This window comes from Alligator sinensis, unplaced genomic scaffold (assembly GCF_000455745.1).
Source record: "Alligator sinensis unplaced genomic scaffold, ASM45574v1 scaffold868_1, whole genome shotgun sequence".
NCBI lineage: Eukaryota > Metazoa > Chordata > Crocodylia > Alligatoridae > Alligator > Alligator sinensis.
In genome coordinates, this window is record NW_005843155.1 from 280,076 (window position 1) to 285,359 (window position 5,284).

Consider the following 5,284-nt stretch of genomic DNA (forward strand, 5'->3'; position numbering starts at 1 on the left):
GCAGGTGGGAGGCGGTGCCGCGCAGGGATCGGGCCCGGGGGAGCCGTGCGGGCTGCGGGCGCCGGTGTGAGGCTTGCACGGCCACATGCCCCGGGGTCCCGCGAGCTGGCCTCCTGCCCACTTGGCCTCGCAGGGCCTTGGCTACGCCTGCCGGGACAGCGCGCGCTTGTGCTGCAGTGTTTGCTGCGCTGTAGGTCCTGGCTCCTTTTGCAGCCCGTGGAGCCTCTCCCTGCGGTTCGCGCGTTGTTTGCAAAGCTGGGGCACTCCCCCGCGTTTGTAAGGGGAAAGCTGGGCAGGACCCCGGGTGTGTCTGTGTGTCCACACCTGCAAGCATTGCTCTTGATTGCTCTCCCGGGGAGCAAGCTCCGCTGATGGCTTGCATGGTGTTAGCCAAGGGCTCTGGCAGTTTTGCTGCTGCTCGTTGCATGCGGGCTTGCTTCTGCAGACCTAGCTCTTCGCACGTGCGAGCGCCTTGGCCCTGCAGAGATCCGCAGCCTGTGCCCGGGGAGGGAGGGGTTTCCAGAAGCCTTTCTTGGAGTTTGCAGTCAGTTTTGCTGAAGACAATGTTGTCCCTCTACATCGCATCCTCAGCAATGCCGTGCTCTGCATCTGAGCTCTGTAGAAAACCGTCTCTGCCTGCAGCCCCCTTGTATCCAAGTTGTCAGAACCGAGACCTGTCCAAGACACGGCTTTTTTAATGTTTCTGGGTTCCCAGCAATGCTGCAAGCACCTCTGCAAGGGTTTTGTGGTTCGGGGCTGCAAACACCCCTTGCATGTTGTTGCAAATTTCTCGGGCTTGATCCCCAGTGCAGCGAAGCGTGGCAGCAATTTTATACTCTTCTGCCTCTTGCTCAACATTTGTGACTGCAAGGGATAGCCCGTCTCCTCCAGTTCTCCCCAAGATTTCCAGTAAAGGGCAGTGCTGGTGGTGGTTGGAAATGCTCTGTTGCTGGTGACTCCTCCACGAGCCGGGTCACTGCTGACACCAGATAGTGTTTGCTCTGTGCCACTGGGTTCAGGGATGGGGCGCTCGCTCGGACGGCCGTGCCTTTGGGGTCCTGTCCTTGAGTCCCCATCCAGCACAGAGCAGAGGGTTGGGAGGCGGCTTTATCGTTAATAGGAACAGGATTCAACAACTCCATGCTCAAAGCTTGCAGGGGGAGCTGCAACTACCTACCCCAACAAACCATAGCTGCAGGAAGAGGTGCAGCCCCATAGCCATGATGGGGGGAGCTGGCCACATGTAGGATCTGTGGGGCTGGGCAGGCGTGAAGGGGAGGGAGCTGGGACCTTTTTGGGGGGCTGCACGTGCTCAGGGCCGTGAGGCTAGGGAGAGGGGAGCTGTGGGGTGGAGCCAGCCCCGTCCCCGCAGCCTGTGCCGGGGCTGCAGACATAAGGATGACCCCCAGGCTGCTCCGAGTGGGGGCAGTCAGGGGTGTCACGCAGGGCAGAGCCGGGGCAGGAGGTCACGATCTGGGGTTTCCCATCACAGGTCAAGCCAGAGGTAGAGCAGGACCCTGGTGTCAAACCTTCAGTGAGAACAAACGTCATTGCCACTGCTTTGCCTCGAAGTACACTGATAAGGTAAGTGTTAATCATCCAGAAGCATGTCCAGTCTCCCTCCATTTTGGTACCTTGAAAATAGTAAACGCTTTTATCTTTCTACCTTGCAGTCCAGCACAGATCACTGCATCTCCACCCTGTCCCTGGTGACTGTTGGGGGGTTTTTTATACCTCTGAGTGGTTGGTGCTTAGTTTCCTAGGACCATCCCTCCACTACCTTCACGTCCTGGACCATCATCTGTTGAAGGCTTCTCCCTGCACTGCCTTCCCTTTCACCCGAAATGTCCACCCTCCCGTTTCCTCCAAGGCCCCAGGAGAATCCATGACTTGATTGCATCCCGCTTGGTTATGCTGCATGCAGTGCCCGGTCACAAACCCTCTTTAACCTCTGCCCCAAACAGGATACCGAGGTCCCACCATGGACTTAATCTGCTGTCTCCAGCAAGGCCAGGGAGAGCTCGGGGGCTGTGCTGAGCAGGAGCCAGGGGAAAGCTCACGGTGGGAGGACCTGGCTGCAGGTGAGTTGTGGGTATCCGGTCACCCCAGCTCCTCCCTCAGAAATACACCATGCCAAGAGCCACGAGGGGGTTGGAAACTGCAGCGCGCCCGGTGCTGCCCTCGCAGGGGGCTGACCCCACATAGCTCATGCTGCGACGTGTGCAGGCAGGTGTTGTTCCCACTCCCTGAAATGCAAACCTGGGAAGACAAGCAAGCTTTGCAGAGGCTGGGGCTGTCCCTGGTTTCTCCAGGTCATGTTGACCGGAAACACCAGAAGTGATAAATCCTAGTCTCAGGGTAGATAAAAGGGCTGCATTGGGTGGGTGGGATGACCAAGGTTTTACATTGTGGGGGGAAGTGACTCCCCTGTGTTTTGCACCAGAATTTCACCCTTGTTTTTTCTTTGGGGCCCCGAGCGTCACAGGGCCTGAGACTCGGCACAGAGTCCACATGCAGGTAATGCCAGGGCCTTTGCCCCGGTGCAGACTCCAGTGACATGGAGACCACCCAAGGCTCATCTGCAGAGGACCCCTCCATGGGCTCATTCCCCCCAGAACTTACCCTGGAAGCAGGCACGAGGCACAGCCCTGCTGCTTTCCCAAGAGACAGCCACCTCTGTAAGTCCTCCCTTCCCAAAAAAACATTTCTGGGAGGAAAGAGGGGAGAAACTGTTGGCTTCTTGCACCAAGCAGAAGCAGCCCTCGTGTGAAGCACAGAGGCAGGTGGGCCAGTGCAAGCCCGGGCTCCCCACACGTGCTGACAAACCCCAAAATCCAGCGTGAGGCTGTTCACCCTTGTATCCAGATGCTGCTCTCAGCACTGCCAGAGATCAAGGCGAGCGCTGGAGAGCAGCCTCACCAATGCCCTTTGGCATCTGGAGCATGTCCGCGCAGTCAGGTAGAGGGTTTGGGATCGTTTCCCCCTGGACTCACCGGTGCTGTGGGACAGAGGAGGCATTAGAGAGCCTCTTTCTTCCTTTAAGCAGATGCCTCTGGTCTCCTCCTGCACCCGTTAGAGGATGAAGCCATTCCAGCAAGGCAGGGACTAACATGGAGTTTCTCTTCCCCTTGCAGGAGGTGCCTGGCTGCCTTCTCAAGCTGAGCAGCAGCCTCCTGGGAAAGGGCCTGCAAACCTGGAGCCCCCACAGCCTTGCCCAGGGAGTCGGGGTGAGATGGACGCCCCGAGACCTGAGGAGGACCGATGGCCCCAGAGTGAGGGGAGGGCCCCAGGGCAGAAGGAGGTTGCAGCAGTGGACCAGGTAGCATCTTTAGCTGGGCCTGAGAGTGGAGAAGGGCCAGAAGCCATGAAGAGCCCTGAGTGCAAGGACGAATTTGTGGAGCTGAGCAAGGTGCAGAGCCACAAGGCCAAGTTGCGGTGGAGAGAGAGCCCGCGTCTGAACCAAGGCAGTGGGGACGGCCTCGGGGGGAAACAGGAGCTCACTGCCAAGTCTCAGGGGAAAGCTCAGTTCTACCGCAATTACAGGAAAACCTTTCCCTGCCCCTCACTCCTGGCTTTGCGCACTATAAGGCAGGCTGGCAAGAAGCCCCATTTATGCGTTAAGTGCGGGAAGAGCTTCCCCTGCCTCTCGACCCTGAGCGCTCACCGCAGGGTGCATTGTGGAGCACCCACCCACCGCTTCGCCCAGCGTGGGAAGAGCCTGGTGTGCAGCCCAGAGCTGGTCAAGCAGCAACCTGTGCAGAGCGAGCAGCTTCGGTACCTCTGCGTCCCGTGTGGTAAGACCTTCAGCCATTTCTCCTCCCTGGCTCAGCACCGGCACGTCCATTTGGAGAGGAAAACACACCGCTGCACCAAGTGCAGGAAGAACTTTGCCAGCCAGCAAGACCTGTCCCAGCACCAGTGTGTGCAGAGCCGGCAGCAGCCACGCCGCTGCACTGAGTGTGGAAAGAGCTTCAAGCATCCCTCCGACCTGGCCAGACACAGGCCTTTGCACACAAGGGAGAAGCCACATCAGTGCTCGGTGTGTGGGAAGAGATTTCCATACTCCTGTAACCTGACCAGACACAAGCGCACGCACCCAGGAGAGAAACGACATCAGTGCACTGTGTGTGGGAAAAGCTTTACCTATTCCTCCGAAATGGTCAGGCACAAGCTCTGGCACACAAGGGAGAAGCCTCATCAGTGCGCTGTGTGTAAGAAGAGCTTCAGTCACTCTTCCATCCTGGCCAGGCACAGGTGTTTGCAGACAGGGGAGAAGCCACATCAGTGCACTGTGTGTGGAAAAGGCTTTACACGCTCCTTCAACCTGGCCAGGCACTGGCGCTTGCACACAGGAGAGACGCCACATCAGTGCACTGTGTGTGGGAAAAGCTTTACACGCTCCTCCAACCTGGCCAGGCACTGGCACTTGCACACAGGAGAGAAGCCACATCAGTGCTCTGTGTGTAAGAAGAGCTTCAAGCACTCCTCTGACCTGGCCAGGCACAGGCACTTGCACTCAGGGGAGAAGCCACATCAGTGCTCTGTGTGTGGGAAGAGCTTCAAGAACTCCTCCAACCTGGCCAGGCACAGGCCCTTGCACACAGGGGAGAAGCCACATCAGTGCTCTGTGTGTGGGAAAAGCTTTACATGCTCCTCCAGCCTGGGCAGGCACAGGCGCTTGCACTCAGGAGAGAAGCCACATCAGTGCTCTGTGTGTAAGAAGAGCTTCAGGCACTCCTCCAGCCTGGCCAAGCACAGGTGCTTGCAGTCAGGAGAGAAGCCACATCAGTGCTCTGTGTGTAAGAAGAGCTTCAGGCACTCCTCCAGCCTGGCCAGGCACGGGTACTTGCACTCAGGGGAGAAGCCATATCGCTGCTCTGTGTGTGGAAAAAGCTTTATACGCTCCTCCAACCTGGCCAGGCATAGGTGCTTGCACACAGTGGAGAAGGCACATCAGTGCTCTTTGTGTGGGAAAAGCTTCATACGCTCCTCCAGCCTGGCCAGGCACAGGTGCTTGCGTACCGCTGAGAAGCCATATGACTGCTCTGTGTGTGGGAGAAGCTTTATACGCTTCTCCAACTTGGCCAGGCACAAGTTCTTGCACACGGCAGAGGAGCCACATCAGTGCACTGTGTGTGGGAAAAGCTTTATCTGTTCCTCCAACCTGGCTAGGCACAGGTGCGTGCACACAGCGGAGAAGCCACATCAGTGCACTGTGTGTGGGAAAAGCTTTATACGCTCCTCCAACCTGGCCAGGCACAAGGGCGTGCTCCCAGCGGCGAAG

At 58.0% G+C, this 5,284-nt stretch overlaps 1 pseudogene; it reads left to right on the top strand.

The window, feature by feature from the left end:
* Window positions 1–1,503: 1,503 nt before the first annotated feature.
* LOC102378260 overlaps window positions 1,504–5,284 on the top strand; it is a 5,004-nt pseudogene continuing 1,223 nt past the window's right edge.